Here is a 22,846-nt window from a genome sequence, read left to right as displayed (position 1 = left end):
GTGGTGAGCTGGCAAAACCGTTAACAGATTTATTTAACCAATCATTAGTAACAGGAGTCGTCCCGGAAGATTGGAAATTGGCAAATGTCGTGCCCATTCACAAGAAAGGTAGTAGGGAGGAATCGAGCAACTATAGACCAGTGAGTCTGACATCAATAGTAGGCAAATTAATGGAAACCCTATTAAAGGATAGGATTGTGGAACATCTAAAATCCCATGGATTGCAAGATGAAAAACAACATGGGTTTACTTCAGGGAGATCATGTCAAACAAATCTTATAGATTTTTTTGACTGGGTGAATAAAATAATAGACGGTGGAGGTGCAGTAGACATCGCATATCTAGATTTTAGTAAGGCTTTTGACACTGTCCCACATAGAAGACTTATCAATAAACTGCAGTCATTGAGCATGGACTCCCATATTGTTGAGTGGATTAGGCAGTGGCTGAGTGACAGACAACAGAGGGTTGTAGTCAATGGAGAACATTCAAAACAAGGTAATGTTACCAGTGGGGTTCCACAGGGATCTGTACTGGGACCGATTTTGTTTAATATCTTCATAAGTGATATTGCAAAAGGCCTCGCTGGTAAGGTTTGTCTTTTTGCTGATGACACAAAGATATGTAACAGGGTTGATGTTCCTGGAGGGAAACGCCAATGGAAAAGGATTTAGGAAAACTAGAAGAATGGTCAGAACTCTGGAAACTGAAATTTAATGTGGATAAGTGCAAGATAATGCACCTGGGGCGTAAAAACCCAAGGGCAGAATATAGAATATTTGACACAGTCCTGACCTCAGTATCTGAGGAAAGGGATTTAGGAGTAATTATTTCAGAAGACTTAAAGGTGGGAAGACAATGTAATAGAGCAGCACGAAATGCCAGCAGAATGCTTGGATGTATAGGGAGAGGTATAAGCAGTAGAAAGAGTGAAGTGCTTATGCCGCTGTACAGAACACTGGTGAGACCTCACTTGGAGTATTGTGCGCAGTACTGGAGGCCATATCTCCAGAAGGATATAGATACTCTAGAGAGAGTTCAGAGAAGAGCTACTAAACTAGTACATGGATTGCAGGATAAAACTTACCAGGAAAGGTTAAAGGACCTTAATATGTATAGCTTGGAAGAAAGAAGAGACAGAGGGGATATGATAGAAACTTTTAAATACATAAAGGGAATCAACTCGGTAAAGGAAGAGAGCATATTTAAAAGAAGAAAAACTACCACAAGAGGACACAGTTTTAAATTAGAGGGGCAAAGGTTTAAAAGTAATATAAGGAAGTATTACTTTACTGAGAGAGTAGTGGATGCATGGAATAGCCTTTCTGCAGAAGTGGTAGCTGCAAATACAGTGAAGGGGTTTAAGCATGCATGGGATAGGCATAAGGCCATCCTTCATATAAGATAGGGCCGGGGGCTATCCATAGTATTCAGTATATTGGGCAGACTAGATGGGCCAAATGGTTCTTATCTGCCGACACATTCTATGTTTCTATGTTTAAAATAAGAGATCCGCTTTGTTTTGTTTTTTCTGTTCTTCTGACGGATCAGAAGAACAGAAAGCTAAAGGGTGATGTGAACTCAGCCTTGGGTAAAGTACAAATAGAGAAAACGCAAGACTGTTGCAAATTTTCCTAGGAGTAGATGTCCTGTAGAGGTCACCCCAAGAGGACAACAGTCAGTCTTGGAAGAAGTAAGAAAGAACCCAAGAGTAAGTGCAAAAGACCTACAGAAGACTTTACAAACTACAATAACCTCTGTTCATGAGTCTACTATTAGAAAAATACTCGGCAAGAATAATGCTCATGAAAGGACACCATAAAGGAAGTTGCTGCTGTTCACCAAAAAGAAATATCTCAAAAGTGTCCCCAAGACTAGCTTGATATTCCACAATGCTTCTAGGAAAATGCTCTATGTAGGGATGAGACAAAAGTGGAACTTTTTAGCATAAATGCACAATGCTATGTCTAGAGAAAAAAGAACATTGCACACCAAAACCAATACCTCATTAAAGCTGTGGAGCCTGGTTGAGGAATTATCATGATTTTGGGCCTCTTTGCTGCCTCAATGCCTGGATTCTTTGCAATCAATGAATTTCAACATGTACAGTTGTGTTCAAAATAATAGCAGTGTGTTTAAAAAAAGTGAATAAAGCTCAAAATCCTTATAATAGATTCTATTTCCATACACACAAATGCATTGGGAACACTACACATTCTATACCAAATCAAAACATGAAGAAAAATATATCAAATTTGTGTTGATCCTCTTAAAAAATTAAAGAAAAGTAAATATTAGACTGTTAAAAAAATTTGCAGTATTTGTATTCTCAATCACTATATAAACTGAAAAATGTTTGAAGATTTTGCTTTCCATTGAATCACTTAACTAATATTTAGTTGTATAACCGCTGTTTCTGAGAAATGCTGTACATCTGTGTTGCTTGGAGTCAACCAACTTCTGGCCCCTGTGAACAGGTATTCCAGCCCAGGATGATTGGACTACATTCCACAGTTCTTCTCTATTTCTTGGTTTTGCCTCAGAAACTGCATTTTTGATGTCACCCCACAAGTTTTCCATTGTATTAAGATCCGGGGATTGGGCTGGCCACTCCATAACGTCAATCTTGTTGGTCTGGAACCAAGATGTTGCACGTTTACTGGTGTGTTTGGGGTCGTTGTCTTGTTGGAACACCAATTTCAAGGGCATTTCCTCTTCAGCATAAGGCAGCATGACCTCTTCAAGTATTCTGATGTATTCAAAATGATCCATGATCCCTGGTATGAGATAAATAGGCCCAACACCTTAGTAGGAGAAACATCCCCATATCATGATACTTGCACCACCATGCTTCACTGTCTTCACAGTCTACTGTGGCTTGAATTCAGTGTTTGAGGGTCATCTGACAAACTGTCTCCGGGCACTAGACCCAAAAAGAACAATCTTACTTTCATCAGTCCACAAAATGTCTCTTTAGGCCAGTCAATGTGCTCTTTGGCAAATTGTAACCTCTTCAGCACATGTCTTTTTTTCAACAGTGGGGCTTTGCAGGGGCTTCTTGCAGATAGCTTGGCTTCACATAGGCGTCTTCTAATTGCAACAGTACTCACAGGTAACTTTAGACCTTCTTTGATCTTCCTGGAGCTTATTGTTGGCTGAGTCCTTGCCATTTTGGCTATTCTTCTATCCATTTGAATGGTAGTTTTTTGCTTTCTTCCACATCTTTCAGGTTTTGGTTGCCATTTAAAAGCATTTGCAATCAATTTTCTTTATATGTTTTCCCCTCTCCAATTAACTTTTTAATCAAGGTACACTGTTCTTCTGAACAATGTCTGGAATGACCCATTTCCTCCAATTTCAACTGTGTGATGTTAGTTTAACTAGATTGTGTCCATAACTGTGACTTGCATAACCACATTTTATAAGTAATCAATGCAGAAATCCAGGTAACTCCAGCGTTCACTTACACATCCTCATGTCTTTTTCAATGGGAGTTTAGCTTAGTGTTCGATATACAGTATAAATAGAGCGCTTGCTTTCTGAGCTTCAAATACGAGAGACAAAAGTTTGTTAAAATGCGGCTATCTAATTTATCTGTTGATTGGTGCATGAGCTCTTGCTTGGACTTCCTGCTGGGTGAGAGGGGGATTCCTTTAATCACAATCTGCCCCCTGAGCTGTTCAAAGACCACATGCTATGAAATGCTGATAAAAAAGAAAGAAAAATCAGATAATTTCCATGGTTCTAAAGTAATACCAATACACATTACATGTAGGACATTATTTTATTTGACTGAACAAATAACACCTTTAAGGGAAAAAGTAGATGTTTAAAAATGACTGTTATACAGTCAGGTCCATAAATATTGGGACATCGACACAATTGTCGGATCTATACACCACCACAATGGATTTGAAATTAAACGAACAAGATGTGCTTTAACTGCAGACTGTCAGCTTTAATTTGAAGGTATTTACATCCAAATCAGGTGAACGGTGTAGGAATTACAATAGTTTGCATATGTGTTATTCCCTCATTATCCCAACTACAATGAGCAGATAAAAGGTCCAGAGTTCATTTCAAGTGTGCTATTTGCATTTGGAATCTGTTGCTGTCAACTCTCAAGATGAGATCCAAAGAGTTGTCACTATCAGTGAAGCAAGCCATCATTAGGCTTAATAAAACAAAACAAACCCATCAGAGAGATAGCTAAAACATTAGGCATGGCCAAAATAACTGTTTGGAACATTCTTAAAAAGAAGGAACGCACCGGTGAGCTCAGCAACACCAAAAGACCTGGAAGACCACGGAAAACAACTGTGGTGGATGACCAAAGAACGGCGAATAATTCTTTACATGGTGAAGAAAACACTCTTTACAACAGTTGGTCAGATCAAGAACACTCTCCAGGACGTAGGTGTATGTGTGTCAAAGTCAACATTCAAGAGAAGACTTCACCAGAGTGAATACAGAGGGTTAACCACAAGATGTAAACCATTGGTGAGGCTCAAAAACAGGAAGGCCAGATTAGAGTTTGCCAAACGACATCTAAAAAAGACTTCACAGTTCTGGAACAACATCCTATGGACAGATGAGACCAAGATCAACTTGTACCAGAGTGATGGGAAGAGAAGAGTATGGAGAAGGAAAGGAACTGCTCATGATCCTAAGCATACCACCTCATCAGTGAAGCATGGTGGTGGTAGTGTCATGGCGTAGGCATGTATGGCTGCCAATGGAACTGGTTCTCTTGTATTTATTGATGATGTGACTGCTGACAAAAGCAGCAGGATGAATTCTGAAGTGTTTCGGGCAATATTATCTGCTCATATTCAGCCAATTGCTTCAGAACTCATTGGACGGCACTTCACAGTGCAGATGGACAATGACCCAAATCATACTGCAAAAGCAAGCAAAGAGTTTTTTTAAGGGAAATAAGTGGAATGTTATGCAATGGCCAAGTCAATCACCTGACCTGAATCCGATTGAGCATGCATTTCACTTGCTGAAGACAAAACTGAAGGGATAATTCCCCAAGAACAAGCAGGAACTGAAGACGGTTGCAGTAGAGGCCTGGCAGAGCATCACCAGGGATGAAACCCAGCGTCTGGTGATGTCTATGCGTTCCAGACTTCAGGCTGTAATTGACTGCAAAGGATTTGCAACCAAGTATTAAAAAGTGAAAGTTTGATTTATGATTATTATTCTGTCCCATTAATTTTGGTTCCTTAACAAGTGGGAGGCACATATGCAAACTGTTGTAATTCCTACACCGTTCACCTGATTTAGATGTAACTACCTTCAAATTAAAGCTGACAGTCTGCAGTTAAAGCACATCTTGTTTGTTTCATTTAAAATCCATTGTGGTGGTGTATAGAGCCAAAAATGTTAGAATTGTGTCGATGTCCCAATATTTATGGACCTGACTGTATATGATATGACTTCTGCAGTGCTTCTTTTTCATGTGCTAGTTTTAGTAGGATTTGGACTGCCCTGCATTTTACAGCCTTTATAGATCAATGCAATAACCATATTTACTACTTAAAGGGGTTATCCGACCCTTGAAATGCTCCCCTCCATATGCCCAGGCCCCTCACACACAATGTACTTGCCTTGCTTCCCGGCACCCACGTCGCTTCTGAAGCCTGCACGGCCTCTGCTGCATATCCCCATCGCGAGGATGAAAACATCCAGTGTCGGGGGCAGCCAATAGCAGGATTTATCACTATTTATCCAGGAAAACTTAGCCCCCTGCTCCTTAACTTCCTGGCTCTGTGCAGAGAAGAGAGAGTGGGAGAAACATGACTGCAGCTTGAGGTAACACTACAATGCTTTTCTAGTTTATTTTTAATGGTCTGCAATTGTGATATCTGATGAAACAAGAACAAATAACAAAGACACATAAGCAGATTATGTTACGTTTTGTTGGTTGTTCTTTATTCTTTGTTTTGCTTCTGGGTTAAGTGGTCTTTTAAGCTCTCCCGGGTGACCAGCCTTTGGCTGGTGAAAATGAAGGTACTTGCGCACTGTCCCTTTAAGAGCTGGATGGAGCATGCACCTGCCGTAAGGGCAGCAAAAAGCAATGCTGGAGGCAAGCAGACAGCAACCTGTAAGAATAGACAGCCAGTTACTCTGGCAGCCGGCTGAGGAGGAGACAGGAGTGAGGGAGCCAATGAACAGAGCTCTTGCCGCACCCACCAGGGAAAGCGGAGCGGTGGCAGGCAAGAGTTGCCGCTATAACAGGCTATATGGCCACATGTGTATGAGACACTTTTAACCAGTTTAAGCCTGTTTCTTTTCATGCAATGCAAGCACTTTTTTTTCTCAGTTACAGCCGAAATTGCTAAAGTCATGCAACTGTTGCTATACTATCATTACAATTTATTTTTGTTGACTGAAGGCACGAAACTGTCTTGCAGTAATGTGAAGATATGCTATACACAAAATCTTACAAAGCTTACTAAGAGCTGATTTATTCCAGTATAGCCTTTGCTATTTCTCAATTCTTTTTGTGTACTTTTTATGTATTTATTTAGTTAGTTTTGTGGTTTAAAGTCCTTATTCTTTAGCTGTTCTTTAAAATCTGAAGAGCTTTTACTAGCACTGTGCTCTCTCATCCATTCTTGTAAATCCATGCCATCATTATGTGATTAACTGTAAAAGAAAAAGTTTTTTTTTTTTTTTTTTTTAACAATCCCTAAAAAGAGGAATTATTGGAAACTGCATTTTGTTTGTTCATTGAAACATTAATATTTTCTAAGCATTCCTTCTAGTCTGGAGCAGTTCCAAGAAGCAGGATCGTTTTAGTGTAAGACACGTTTGTATTACAAGGGAGCTGGGATTTGAAGGAAGCAAATTAATATAACAATTTTTTGGTTGTTCCGTATATACATCCCTTTGGCTTTTTTTGCAGTCTGGGATGTAGGCCAATTTGTCCTCTGATATTTTAGACAAATGCCGTTCTGAGGAGCCTGAAATCATCAATTTGTCTTTGTAAGGGACTGTTGCCTTATTAATCTTGTCTAATTATGCTTTAAGAGGAAAATGGGAATAGAACAAATGACACCAGGGTAAACATAAGGAGCACATATTTGCTTTTGGTTATTTTGTTTTGTAGTTTTTGCACCTGTAGATACGCTGTACTGGATAAAATATCCACATAATGTAATTGTTTTGCTTGGATGTCTTGAACCATGTATGTATAAGTCCATAGGCAATGTTGTCAGAATTTGCTTGGAGATCAAATCCCTGCACATTAGGCTGGCCATACACATTAGAACAGTGTCATCTAAACCTGCTAATTTTGGGTTATGTTATGCTGCAGCCTGTGGCCTTCACTGCTTTGCTTCTACTGCCTCACCTGCTCCCTCACTCCCGGGACCGGCACAGGAATAGCTCTGCTCCTTTTCACAGGCTACAGCCTACTTCTTGCTAGCTTTCCTCTTCTTCATGCAGGATAAAGCCTGACCCTGTTTTTCCCATAGGGAGTGCATGCAACCCCCCCCCCCCCTGTAAAATGAACAAGTGCACATGCACCCTAATCTTCACCACCCATTGGCTGCTCACCTTGGGGTGCTTAAGACACCTTCCCCTGCATGAAGGTGCCTGAGCAATAGGTTCTAGTTTGCCAGTGTTTTGCAAAAGTGTGCTCTTTCTATATTTGTCTGCTCCTGTACCAATCTCTGCCTGTTTCCCCGATTTCATCCTTTGTTGCCTGACCTGAACTTCTGCCTCCATTCTGACCCCGAGCTGCCCGCCTTTACCTCAGACTGTTCATCAGATCGGACAAACTCATCCTGTCCTGACCTCGCCCTGTCCTTGACTACGGTTTTGCCTGATCCCTTGGTGCTCCACATCAGTGTCTCTTGAACCCTGTGGGTTGGCCATCATTTAAACAGATACTACTCTGAGAGGTGTCGGGGTTAAAGGGTGAAGACCAGGGGCCACTTAAATAATGCCCTTAGGAGTAACCCCAAGTCAAATCTGTTCACTTGACATGATGGATCCATGTACACTTTGTGACAGAGGGGTTTGTAGTCAAGGAAGAGAACACCTTGAGTTTTGAGGCATCCGAATCTCACTCTATTAATCTTGATTGATGTCCCTAAAGTATACAAAATGTCATCTGCAACACAACACATTTTGATATGCATGAGATCTAGGGAAGGCTTCAGATGACATTCCCTGTTCTCAGGGACATCATTAAAAACTGATGGAGCGGTATTTGTGTATGGCAAGTCTAACTTCAAGTTTCTTGGTCTCAACCTCCTTGCATCTAACAGCACAATGTTGGTTGTTTTTGGGGAAATTTGCCATTTGTTGAGGCAACTAAGGATATCATCTGGAAGATGAGTAGCATAATGGTCAGGGACTCCGGGCGGATTCTGGGACTACTGTATATCCAGCTGCCAGGTTCGCTTAAAGTGTGTCACTCTGAGAATGCTTCTCAAACAATCTCAAGCTTGAGAATAGTCCAAGTCCAACAGTGTTAGACAATGAATACCCTTATTAACAGTGTCAGTAGGAAACACACATAAACCATGCCAGGAAGTGGTGCTCCTATTAAATGTTCTCATATTAATATAATCAGCTGTTTGAAAGATATTTAGAGAAAGGGCTTCATACGGTCACATAATAGAATCAGTAAACTGCATTACTTAGGAAGTAATGAAAAAGCTGCCTCTGTAGTACATAGGCCAAGGATGGCTTCTAATACTATTTATAAAATGAGAAAAGCACAAGGCATGTAGTACAGAGCCATAGATGACTATTGTCATACTTCACTAGACGTTAAAAATGCCACCAAAAATTCCGCTAAAGATCTCATTTGTAGTTATTTATTTCAAATGATGCGTAGATTTCCTTAGTGTGAACGTGTACAATGTATGTATGGGATGCAATTCATTATCTGCTTCAGAGAGAACATTGTATGTCAGCAGTTTGCTAGACGCTGGGCGAGAAGCAGGCTCCAGTCCCCATTCATTCATAGTAAGACAATATTATATATAATTAACTGAGAATGCAGTTTGTAAGATCTCATGCGTAGAGGTGGAATCAATTTTAGAACATAATTCCATGGTGTTGAGGAAGGTGTATATTGATCCTCTTGGATGGTTAGTACATTTTATATTGTAGCACACGGAAATAAAACTGAAATAGCCTGACAGGCTGAGAGGCGGCAAAAGTAATGTTCTGCTTTCTGCTGTTGAGGGTGTTTGAAACTTTCATTACTGATGGAATTTATTTGCTGCTATCAGTCTTCAAGCCACAATGAGCACAAAATTCCTGCAAGTAACACAGATAATTATAGATGATTTTTATTTATATAGGTATTTTGGTCTATGTACTTCAGATATTGAACATTATCATAGTGAGTTGAGTTTATTGGTTGCTTATATGGAAAAAGTAATTAGATTTGCCAAAATATTAAATTTTTCTTTCTCAATTTTACTAAAGATGAAGAGTTAAATGGAACAACTGACTCTATGTATAACCAACCATACTTTGGGAAACTGTTTAAAGGGGTTTTCCACTGGAACAGAATTTATGTAAAAAGACCCTGAATGGGATTTAAAATAATTGTTACAGTACTTACCTCACCAGTTTTCCCTGCAAAGTGCCCCTTTACAAAAAAAAACTATTGGGGCCCCTTGTTATATAGCAGCAAAACCTATGTAGTTGACAGTACTTTACATATGATAAAATGCAGACATTCAGAAGCTTTGGGGCACATTTATTAAGACCAGCATTTTATATGCCGGTCTAAATAAAGCCCTAAACTGGCGGTAGATCCATCGGAGTTATAAAGAGGCACTGTCCTCTCCATAACTTCGGTGCCTCCAGCGCCAGTTCTAAATGTAAAACAGCTTCTGAGCGGTCTTACATTTAGACCTTTTTCTATGCCTAAAACAGGAGTAAGAAATGGTGAATGAGATGGGCCTGCGGGCCAGTCCCCTTCCCTGCCCACAATTTTAGACCTGGCATGAGGGTGGTGGGGTCAGAAAGTGGCTCAATTTTCTACTGGGCCCCTGTGCAGCTGCACAGACTGCACATATGGTATATCCATTCAGCTCAAGTTGACCTTTGGGCCATGTTTTACTAGGGCCCCATGACTGTGCCCGAACTAGGGCCCATAGGAGGATTAAAGTATTTCCTGTGTGCATCATCAAATTAAGACCAGGAAGTAGAAAATAAAAGGGAACGGAGCAGCATAGAAATGGCCAGATTGGTGAGGTGACTAATAATTATTATTATTTATTTTTTTACCCATCTTGGCCCTTTTTTGAAAAAAAAAAGAATTGTCACTGCCTTCACCCAGACAACTCCTCTAAATGTATTTTAAAGGGTTATTTGATCAAACACCCTCTGTCTGAATGCCCTATAAGGAAATATAGTACATTTTGGGAGTGTTGTCTGCTTGCCTTTTAAATGATTGATATGCAAAGAGGTATCTCCAAAGGAAAGAGTACCATCTCACTAGCGCCGCCTTGTGGTTTTGTTGAATTTGAATGTACATCACACTTTTGTTCTCAGGGAGAACTGTTGCCTGATGTGCCTGGCGGTGGCTTTTTCCTCTTTTCCCATTAGGTGCACATACAAGCTTGTCCAGACTGGGTGTACATACTGTAGTTATGGGGGATCGAAAGGAATATCGGGAGGAATACAGCCTGTGTGGCCAGCCAAGGAATGCTGTTGTTGACAGAATTGGATTCAGCCATGGACCTTGAGCTCGGCCATGGATCCCTATATTAAAAATACCCAAAAACTATATAGTTGGGGTGTTGTTCCCCACTATTTATCATTGTATAGATGTATGTAAGCAACATTTATAAAAGCTAGAAATATTAATTTTACACATTTAAATCATTTAAAAATTGGACTTTTCTGTGCTACAGGCTGAGACATGCTGCTGCCTAAGTGAAACGGTCACAATATGATGTTTGCTTATTAAACTTTTGATGGATGCAAAAATAATAAATAAGGGCACAGATGAGTGGATTAGAACAAGCTGCAATGGGGAGATAAGGAATTTTATTAGAAGTGTTCTTTGTACACATCAACCAAGGAAAATGTCATTGAGGTTCCTTGCTCTCTTTGTAACATGGTAATTAACATGATGGAAATCATGATGGAAAAAAAAATGGATCTGTGTGAGCTGACATGGTATGCACAGAAAATATATGTTCCTAAGATTATATTCGTTTTCTGATTTAACCTTTTACAGCCTGAGTTAATATCAGAGAATTACATGTAGACCCATAAGCCTGGAGTACCATTCAAACCCGCTGGCTGTGATTCAAACAATGGGATAACTAGGCCGTTAACTAAGCTCATTCATTCAGTGCACAATACAATAGGCTTGGAAATGAGCAGTCACCTGATGACTCCAACCCATGTACTGTATTCAACTGACTTGATGTCTTATACTGTTGCTTTGGTACTCTTGCTCTTGTGTGGCAAATCACTAAAATCTTATAAGAGCATGGTGCAAATCTCCAGACGTCAGCCTTTACTGAGGTCAAGGAATAACCTATTATTATATGAAGTTCCTCTGAAGGACAGTTCCACTCTAAATGCAATTGATTTCTTATTGGTACAAGCCATCAATCAGCATTTATACAGTAATCTTATGATACAGGCTGCATAGCATTCTGGAGTCTCAGGCCAACCCATGAAGCCATAGGTTAATGCATGGAATTAGCATATTCTGTATAGAACTAAAGGGTTTATCCCATGATTAATGTAAAAAATGAAAACCAGACATCGTACAGTACATGATAATCTCTTTATAACAAAGCTAGAACCAGCCCTGTACCTCACATGGATCCAGAGATCTCCCCATTCATTGCTCTGCTAGATTTATATCAAGCTGACCGCTCAAGGGGAGTTTCTTTTCTGCTGCAGCTCAGGGGGTGTGTCCATGCTCTGCCTATCACAGCTCAGGGGGAGTGTCCATGCTCTGCCTATCACAGCTCAGGGGGCGTGTCCATGCTCTGCCTATCACAGCTCAGGAGGCAGATGAAGGATGAAACTGAGCATGTGCGGCCTTCTCAGTGAGCAGGACAAAGAAATGAGAAGAAAAACAGCAGGTGGCGCTATACAGATACATTTGATTGAATAACTCAGCAGCTATGCTAAATTTGTAATTACATGCAGTCACAAAAGAAATAAGATCTAGGTGCTAGTTTGAAAAGTGTACAATATTTTTCTTGGGAAAAGCCCTTCAATGTATTTTTTAAAGCACCAGAATAGGTAAAAGATTAAAAATAAATTATTACTAACCTTACCAATCTGCCGCCACTGATATTCCAACACTGTTCTGGTCCCTACTTCTCTCCACCTCCTAGTTCCAGTTAGACACACAAGAAATGGTTTGAAATGTCTGCTCAGCCAATCACTAGCCACATCGTTGACTTTTTCAGCCCACTGTGTGAGCATTTCCAGCGTTTTCCTGAATGTTGATAGGACCAAGATATAGAGAGTTGCAGGGACCAGAAAAGTAGCTGCAGGGAATAGGTGACATGAGCAATGATTCTTTCTCATAGCCAACCCTTTCTGGCCTTTTAAATAAAAAAAATTCTTCTCTAGAAAGCCCCTCGATTTTTCTGTTTATTTTTAATACATCACAACATCTAAAATATTGCCTTCTATTTTTCTCTCTAACAGGCCACAACCCACTGGAATTAAGAACAACACGACTGCTGGGAGGTATGATGTTCATTATTATAAAACAGTATGGTTGAAATGGACACCATTTCTTGCGCTAGAAATTGTATTACTGGTACTATAGCCAGAACTTAAAAGCTATGTCCACTTTCACAACCAATTTCCTAATACATCTAAAATGAATTTTTTTTTGCAAATGTTTGTTGTTGATTTCTGTCTACAACTCCTATTCACATCTATGTGTCACCATGGTAACAGACTACAAACACATGCTGGGTAGTCTGATCCTTCAATCATACTCTTTCCATCTGCTGCCTAGTAAACTGCAAAATGTATGTTGACTAAAAGTAGAAAACAGATGGCGATCCCCCAGTATACACCCAGTATATAGAGAAGACAAGAGAAGTGGTACTGTTCTTCAGTTATAACTGGGAAGAGGGGAGTAAGCTCTCCTCTCATGTGGCTTATTACTGCCAAAGGATTGGGCATGTTGAAATCTAACAGTCTTATCTGATCTTTACCTCCCCTGACATCTACATTCAGGGGAGAGTTGGGAGGCCTCCATACACATTACATCAGTGTTCCTCAACTCTAGTCCTCAGGGCCCACCTGCTGGTTATGATTTGAGAATATCCCACAGAATGAACACCTGTGCATTGACACTAATTATATCACCTGCTCAATGCTAAGGTAATCCTGAAAACTTGACCGGTAGGTGGGCCCTGAGGACTGGAGTTGAGGAACACTACATTACATTGGCCTGTTCCATTGAAATCCGCTTCTTCAGCCAATATACATGCAGTGTGTATGGACAACTTTAGGCCAATCTTGGATTCGTGGGTCACCAATAAACAAATAGCAATGACAAATTTAAGCACACTTGTCTAAATAGTCATACAGTTCCAGTCTGCTTGGAGCGGGTCAAATTGCTAACGTTTCACTTTTATTGTGCAGATGAATTTTGGTCTGCTGGGTGATGCGATGACATTGGGTTGGCTGCGCCATATCCGATATTCTAAAAAAATAAAAACAGCAAAATATATTTGACTTAAAACCTTATATTTCAGATACAGAGAAAAAACCTTTCCCATTTCTTACAGCATATGTGCTCCTGTTCTTTTTTTAGTCTGTCTCTTGTAAGTGGCTAAGAATTACAGAATACACTTCATCTTTTTCGTGAATTTGCATTTTTATGGTCTTTCAACTGATATAAGATTAGAAGCAGAATGTTAGTGTTACTTCCGCACAGATCGCTCTCAGTGGAATTCCCGTTTGACTTCACCATGGGTAATGTTCAAGCCTTGAAAATGCTTTTCCTGCTCTTCAGAAACTGCCTCAAATCTGAAATTTATAGCACAGCACTTATTATTAATGAGGTAATAAGCTAAAGCAGCCCTCGGGCATTACTCACCTTTGTATACTTTTCTATCATTATAATTGAACTCATTGGCTTTTTGTTCATCTGTTTGGACAGCTAGATTGATGACTGTGCCGGTGCAGAATGTCATTTCTTCACATTAAATGTTGTGTATGAAAAATAACAGCAACGTAATAGGCGGGGGACAGTGCTCTGCCTGCGTAATAATTTGCTTCTGGGGGGAAATAACGTATTTTTATCAAAGGTAAACTGGGAGAACATCAAGAAAGGGGCTTTATTACATGTGCTTGAATACACCACCATACTATGTTACCAGTTGCAAGCTGATTGTAATTTCCCCTATTTTAGATGTACATTACATTTACAATAAATATCGTTTATTTGCTTTAGACAACCATTTATTATAACCTATTTGCAAGGGTGTTCGTAAGCAGAAATAGGACCTATAGATGCTATGGGGCTCCTGGAGAGAAAGCCAAGTCCCCTAACTATATGTGAGAACCTGCGCTTCACTTTTCTCTACAGAAGATTGCATTGTTAGCCAACAAGAGGGTTAGAAATCAGCCCGAGGGTCATCATTCTGTATATGCCTGATTCAGCACTCTATAGAATACAGCAGGGTAATTGATTTGACTAATATTCTTTTAAAGGGGTTGTAACAAGTTTAAAAGGTACCCCCTATCCACTATATAGGGATAACTTTGTGATCGGTGCTGGTCTGACTGCTGGGATCCCCACCAAAGCAACAACAAGTGATCCCATTTTCCCCGCCTGAATGCAGCTCCATTCAGATGAGCGAACGGGACCCCCTTTCTCAGGATTGAAAGGGTCCCAGTGGTCAGACCCCCACTGATCAAGTAGTTATCACCTATTCTGCAGATAGGGAGTCACTTTTAAACTTGACACAATCCCTTTAAATTCAGAGAAAATTCATTTGATCTTGATTTTAAACTTTAAAAATAAAATTCCTTAGAATAGGTCATCTGTATCTGATCTGACACCCGGGACCCCTGCCGATCAGCTGTTTTGAGAAGGCACCTGGGCTCCTGTGAGTGCCACGGCCTTCTCGCAGCTCACCAAGCACAACGCTGTAGATTGTATAGCGGCTGTGCTTGGTGTTGTGCCAAGCCCAATTCACTTCTTTGAGGCTGAAATGTACCTAGGCTGAGTGACCGATGAAAGTGTCGTCAAAGTGTCGTCAGTAGCCTAGGAAAAGCTGTGAGAAGACCCCCATTGATCAGATACTGATGACCTATCCAGGGTAGGTCATCAGTATTAAAATCTCTGAAAACCCCTTTAAGGCTGATAAAACCCCTTTTTAGTGAAAAACTAATTGATTGATGCTGTATCTAAACTGCAAGAAATATTAGATGGGAATATTAGTCCTTTAGTGGACTTGTGTCCTGAAATAGAATTAGATCCACTTATTAATTTTAGATATCACCAATTAAAACGTGTTTTTGTCTGCACTAAGAATAAGCAATATTTTATAACTAAAGATGAGGATTTTACAGATTTTTGCTATAATTTTAGGACAACCAGGTTGTCCATCGCACAAATCTATAAAAGAATTATGAAGGGATTAGGTAAGGTAATCAAGTACAAGAGTGAGAATAAATCGGCACAGGAGATGGACACTGAAAATGTCTTGGATTGGAGGACCATATACAGGAATTTTCAATGAACTTAGCCTCATAACGACTTTAAGCCTTTCACCGGAAATCGTGACAGCTGTATTAGGAGATTTTTCGCCCCTGAAATAGGGAAAAAGATAAAAAACGATCTGGGTGAAAGAGTTGATGCCCGCTAGGGTGATTATTGTGAGAAACTGGGGGAACTGATAGACAGCCGGATGTCCTGGAATGGAAAAACCTAATTAATAAAGTCAAGAAATATAAAAAATACGCACTAGCGGGAATCTAGATGTGGAAACTGGGTAATTCGAATTGGGAGGTTCTTCACTGGGTTCTCAGTCCCAGTTGGGCTTTGTGTTTTAAGCGCTTGTGGCCGTTCCACTGGCTCCCGAGACAATGGGGGTGGGTATGGGTTCTCTTCTTTCTGGGAGGGTAAGGGTTTAAATGGGTTTTAAGATTATAGTTAACGAAGTTGATTGTAATCCTTGCTTTATATCCTGGTAACAGCTACTTTCTGAGAAATATTGCTATACGGATTATGATGTTCTTCATTTCTTTTTGTATGGTTTATAAAATAATATAAAATAAAATAAAATGCAAGAAATTGAAACCATGAACCCATCAGAGAGATCAAACTCTACCTGTGTAGTACACACAGAATATTTTATTTTGAGGTTCCCGTCTTTGTATACCAGGTGCCCATTACTGTCTAAGTTTTCTTTTCCACAACATAGTTCTAACTTCCGCCATTCCTCCGGGCCTGAACAAATTTCCATTGAAGAAAGATTCAATTTCTACAACTATAATCGTCATCTGTCCACTCCGTGCTGATCCTCTACTGTACAAGACAAACCTAAACTGACAGCTTTACGAGCAGCAGCACATTTATGTGTCTCTGCCCGTGATATCCTATGGCACCATAAGCGTGTGGCGATTTTTTTTCTTTCTCTGCCCAGGGCATTAGTCGGATGTTATGTGGATAGATGCAGGTGGTTAAAAATAGTGGTGCGTTCTTTTTTTATTCTGTATATGGTACAAGCAAGTGAATAATTTTGTGTTGTAAGCAGAATGCCAAGGGACAGTAGGAACCGTATGGTAATAGTAGCTGTGGTACAATGACAGAGTACCGCTTCCAGCGCAGTAAATCAAATGCTGAGATGCTTGCCATTGCTGCTAATGTGATTTCAGCCGGGGAAACAAAACAGGTGTATACATACTACATGATGCCATTGAAAATATCTTTATGTACTGTATATGAAAAAGACAACTACTATATTAAATACTGGCTATATATACGGTATATTGTAAGAAGGTACCTGGAATTATCGTGGATGGAAGGTATGTGTCACCGAGGTTCCTGGCCTTGGTGAAGTAAGAGCCGGTATTTTATGTGTCAGCAGCAGCTATTGCTAATTGACATCTAAAGATTTAGCATGGCTGTTATAGCTGATCCGGGGCAGCTCTTACTGGGAGTAGTCAAAGTGCTGGGTGGGTAACTACTCCCCATGTTCCAGGCCGGATTTTGCCAGGCATAAAAACCAGCCAGCACTGCCTGGTGTGTGGATTTACCTCCCTCTGACAGTGGAGCTCAGGAGTCTGTGTGCTGTGAACTGAGGGCTGTGCTGGGATTTGAGGTTTGAGCCGGGCTGGAGGACTCAGGCCTCTCTAAAGGCGATCAGGCTGCCTATGGACTTCATGAGGCTGAACGGCTAACAGGGTGTGACTTTTATTGTTTATGGACTTTCCTTGTGTGTGAACAAACACCAAGCCACCTGCGTTTTGTGATACACCTTATCTGCATTTAGTTATACACCAATGTGCGAATAAACACCGCTGTTTGATTCAAGAACTGTGTATATTGCCTCTATACTGCATCCGCTAGTCCTAACTACCAGAGCGGCGAATACCCACTATATATATATATATACACTCACCTAAAGAATTATTAGGAACACCATACTAATACGGTGTTGGACCCCCTTTTGCCTTCTGAACTGCCTTAATTCTACGTGGCATTGATTCAACAAGGTGCTGATAGCATTCTTTAGAAATGTTGGCCCATATTGATAGGATAGCGTCTTGCAGTTGATGGAGATTTGAGGGATGCACATCCAGGGCACGAAGCTCCCGTTCCACCACATCCCAAAGATGCTCTATTGGGTTGAGATCTGGTGACTGTGGGGGGCATTTTAGTACAGTGAACTCATTGTCATGTTCAAGAAACCAATTTGAAATGATTCGAGCTTTGTGACATGGTGCATTATCCTGCTGGAAGTAGCCATCAGAGGATGGATACATGTTCTCATTCTGTTTACGCCAAATTCGGACTCTACCATTCGAATGTCTCAGAAATCGAGACTCATCAGACCAGGCAACATTTTTCCAGTCTTCAACAGTCCAATTTTGGTGAGCTCGTGCAAATTGTAGCCTCTTTTTCCTATTTGTAGTGGAGATGAGTGGTACCCGGTGGGGTCTTCTGCTGTTGTAGCCCATCCGCCTCAAGGTTGTGCGTGTTGTGGCTTCACAAATGCTTTGCTGCATACCTCAGTTGTAACGAGTGGTTATTTCAGTCAACGTTGCTCTTCTATCAGCTTGAATCAGTCGGCCCATTCTCCTCTGATCTCTAGCATCCACAAGGCATTTTTGCCCACAGGACTGCCGCATACTGGATGTTTTTCCCTTTTCACACCATTCTTTGTAAACCCTAGAAATGGTTGTGCGTGAAAATCCCAGTAACTGAGCAGATTGTGAAATACTCAGAACGGCCCGTCTGGCACCAACAACCATGCCACGCTCAAAATTGCTTAAATCACCTTTCTTTCCCATTCTGACATTCAGTTTGGAGTTCAGGAGATTGTCTTGACCAGGACCACACCCCTAAATGCATTGAAGCAACTGCCATGTGATTGGTTGACTAGATAATTGCATTAATAAGAAATAGAACAGGTGTTCCTAATAATTCTTTAGGTGAGTGTATATATATATATATATACATATATATATAAATCCTTGATAAATGTGGTGTAAGACTTGGGAGTTTCCATTAGTAATTGGAATGTGTCATCAAAAAATTAACTATTGTTTAAATTACATTTTTATGTTACATATTTTTCAGAATTTTTGGTGATTTTTGTCCATGACTAAAAATATATATTTTTTAAATTGTAAAATCATGCATATTTCACAATGGCCCATGAGCGTAACTATAGCCATTTCAGCCATATTACTTGCTATGGGGTCCAGAGGTTGGTGGGGCCTTATCAGGTGCAAGGATATTAATTATTAATAACATTAATGTGGGTTTTATGATATATGATGCTATATACATGTATGTCAATTGTCAAGACTTCCTCTGCATTGAAAGCAGCCATATATGCCATAGACACAATGGACAGAAAGGAGCCCCATTGACTTCTATGGGAGAGTTTTCTAGGTATGTTCTGTGACCTGTCAGGGGGTCAAGGGGCAGTAGATAAGCTGTGATATCACCCATTGTGAATGGTAGATCCTGTGGTATCTATACAGAGGCGACATCTGATGCTGTAATTCTAGCTGGAATGATAATTAGTGATGAGCGAATTATTAAAAAATTTGATTCGGTTGCTTCACCGAATTTTACCCAAAAATGTGCTATTACTTTGTCAAGAAGCAACTTTCTTTGTAAGTAGTGGGTGCAATGACAGGGATTTTGCCGCTCCCATCATTGTGCCCCTCAGATGCAGTTGAAAACAAAAAAAATCATACTTATGTGATCCATTTGGTTGCCAAGGCCGGCCACCACCATTTTGCTTGAAGATCTGGTGATAAACGTTGATATATGTCACCGCGCACGGGATTTCGTGCGAGATCTTCAAGCAAGATGGCGGCAGTCAGCCCATCGCGAGCAAATGGATCAGGTAAGTATGAGGTTTTTTTTACACTACACTGTATTTCAGGTTAAATCGATTCACTACAACGAAGCACGAGGAAATTCATCTTTGCGGCAAATCGAAGATTCGCTCAACACTAATGATAATGAGATGGCCACTGAAAAGTTTCCTGTGCAGAACAGGAAGTCTCAACATATTATTAGGCCTAGTAGCCAGTGTGAAAACTGAATGATTTTAGGTATTTTAGTGTCATAAAAAATCATGTCTTCCTTATTTTTCCAGGAAACATACTGAAACCTTCTATGATGCGTTTGCAAATTTGGTGGAAAACCAATCGCCACTTTAAATACGATCTTTTGTAATATTGATTTAATTTATTTTGCATGTAAATCCACTTGGAAAGTATTTAGAACAGCAAAAACAAGTTATAATGGTTTAGTACAGTGTGATTCCTTTAATCCAGAAAAAAATTGTTGTCCCGCTATGCTAAGGGTTTGTCTGGGACATAAAAAGTTCTTTAGTTGTTTAGCAAATGTAAATTAATAAAACGTACTAATATAGTTTAATCTTGAAAACTGCACCTGTGGTCCAAAGTTACTCATGCTCCTGGAAGCCCTACTTCTTACTTTCCTTTTGGCACAGGATGGACCTTCCTCCTTATTTCTAGTGACATTCTTATAGGAGGGGTTGGATGTCTGGCTCAATTCATTAGTTAAGAAGCCCCTTTTCTATCATGGCTGATTCTGAGACAGAAAACATGGTTGGCTTAGCTGATTAACTGAGCTTCATGTGGAAGTGGAGCTTTTGGGACATTAGGTCCAGCAATCAAATCGGGCCATCATGAAGTCTTCACAATTAGACTATAATAGCAATTTTTTTTATTTCCTTTTGCTAAAAAACCAAAGAACTATTTATGTTCCCAAACACCTCCTTTAATAAATGATAAGTGCCGAACTGCCAGGACTCCCACCAGACATACTGTAAAATGAAAGGCCATAATGCTTTCCTGCACAGTGACACTACAGGTTAAGGTTCCCAGCATAACAGGAGAAAAGTTGAATGAAACTTAGTTCCTTTGTTCTCCAGTTCAGTGGCGGTCTCGCAGGTTGGATACCCACTGATTATGATGTTATGGTAGATCCTTGCATATGCCATAACTTTATATGATGAGATTACCGGTTTGTACCTGGGACTGCCTGTACAATGCAATATAATGACTTTATCAATGCCCTGTGTCCTGGAATTACCAGTAAATACTGTATACCAGTAAACATGCATTATTTCTACTAAAGGTCACTGTCCAAAAGCGATGGGTTAGCAACTGTTTTTCCGTTCTCAATTTACTGTCTCATAGTATACAAAAGTTAATTAAATTTCAATGTCTGGCAGAAGAATCCGATACATCATTAGTAAAATTGTGTGAATATAAAATTGCCTGATACATTTGTCTGCAATTACTGCAAAAATCAGATGTATTTAGAGGTAAGTTAGGGTAAAACTGACTGTTATTATTTTAATAGCATCTGATAATACACAAATTGTTGAATGTGTAATTTCTTTTTTGCTTGGAAAACATGGTAAAAAAGGGGTCAAGCATCTGTTATTTTGGGGTAAAGTCTAACAAAATATAGTCTTTTAAGTCACCATGTATGCGCATTATCTCGACTTTCCGGCCAGTAAACTCAGCAGGTCGCACCAAGGTAGCCCTTACCAGGATCACCAGACTCCCCGTCCAGCAGAGCCACCTCTGCAGTGTCTCCCACTTCCACCTGGCATAGGTGATTATTATCTAGAGACTCCCTGGTACCTGTTGCACACAGCGTCCTGGAATATAGCGACCGATGGTAGCCATAGTTAGTGTCCATGGGCTCAACCCTATGGGGACAGTCGGCACTTACGAGACCAGGCTCATGACACTGCCAACAAATCACCGGAGCCAGGTCTGCAATGGGTACCACCCGGGTGGGCTTTTTCGGTTCCTGTCTCAGGGTCTGGGGTGGGGATTGTCAGGTTTAACTGCCCTCTTCCCGAAAGAGCCCCCTTTTAGTTTCCTGGTAGCCTCATATCGTTCAACCAGGTCCACCATCTCAAGGGCATTAACAGGAGATGCCTGGCCAATCCAATGCTGAAGAGGGTATGGCAACGGCCTTCAGAACATATCAGCTAAAATACGGTCCAGCATAGAAGTGGGACTCAGTACGTCCGGTTGTAGCAATTTTTGCAAAAGGTGGAATAAAGCATAATACTGGGGTCTTGCGGGCTTAGCCGGGTTAAACTCACACTGGTGCACCCTCTGGGCCTGGACTAACACATTCACCCCCAGCCTCGCCAAGATCTCACCCTTTACTTTCTGGTAATCGGTCGCTTGCTCGTCTGGTAAGTCGAAATACACCTGCTGGGACTCGGATGCCAGGAACAGAGCGACGACCTCAGCCCACTGATCTCAGGGTAGATTCTCCCTCACAGCCACTTTCTCGAATACCGCCAGGTAGGTTTTGACGTCATCCATGGGTGCCATCTTAGGGATCGCCGTACGAACCGCTTTCCAGGCATCGTGAACGCTCGGTGATGCTCCTGCCATCTGTAGAGCCATCACATGTTGCAGCATCAGCTGGTTTGTTTCTTGCTGCTGTTTATTAGCCTCCCGCTGTTGCAGGTTAGCCTCCAAGAGGGCCTTCATTACAGCTAACATTTTGCCAAGTAACACGGGTTGAAATTTAGCTGGTTTAATCCAGGACATACATCTGTGCCCAGAGAAAAACATATATATATATTTCAGCTTTTACGCCAGCCTCACTGCGATTGCCTGCATCCTCCACCATAAGTGTGGTTGGTGCTGCATTAACGTTCCAGTACCGCCAATTAACTCCCGAACATGCGTCAATAACCAAATAATAATCTGGGAACGTATGTTGTAAAAGACGCATGGGATATAGGTGAACTTTTGTAGTTGAGTTTAAATAATAATATATAATGCAACATAGTGGCCCCGATATATTGATCTATTTATATGCTTTATTTGGCTTTACTAGGTTCAGGAACGGTTTGTTACCTTCGATTCCATGTATGCCTATATATGCTGCTATGATATCCTTGTATATGAAGGATGATTTTGAATCTATACTGAGCTGTGGGTGCCCAGATCTGCTTTATTAAAGCAAAATAATATATGTATTTGGATGTCCGATGTTTTGTTGTATTTATATTTATTTTATCTTACTTATACTGTTTTTATGTGCAATTGTGAACAGTAGGGATTAAATGCAGGGAATGGCTGATATTACAATCACCTGTGGGAT

General features: G+C 40.5%; 1 protein-coding gene across 1 annotated transcript in view; it reads left to right on the top strand.

The window, feature by feature from the left end:
- The first annotated feature begins 12,670 nt into the window (after positions 1-12,670).
- ADARB2 (adenosine deaminase RNA specific B2 (inactive)) overlaps positions 12,671-22,846 on the top strand; it is a 761,328-nt gene continuing 751,152 nt past the window's right edge. Inside the window, exon 1 of the mRNA XM_040434228.1 lies at positions 12,671-12,708. The gene's annotated coding sequence lies outside the window, so the exon portion shown is untranslated. The remainder of the gene's footprint in view (positions 12,709-22,846) is intronic.

This window comes from Bufo bufo, chromosome 5 (assembly GCF_905171765.1).
Source record: "Bufo bufo chromosome 5, aBufBuf1.1, whole genome shotgun sequence".
Classification (NCBI taxonomy): domain Eukaryota; kingdom Metazoa; phylum Chordata; class Amphibia; order Anura; family Bufonidae; genus Bufo; species Bufo bufo.
Note: the sequence above shows the minus strand (reverse complement) of the source record. Positions and strands in the feature narration are given on the sequence as shown.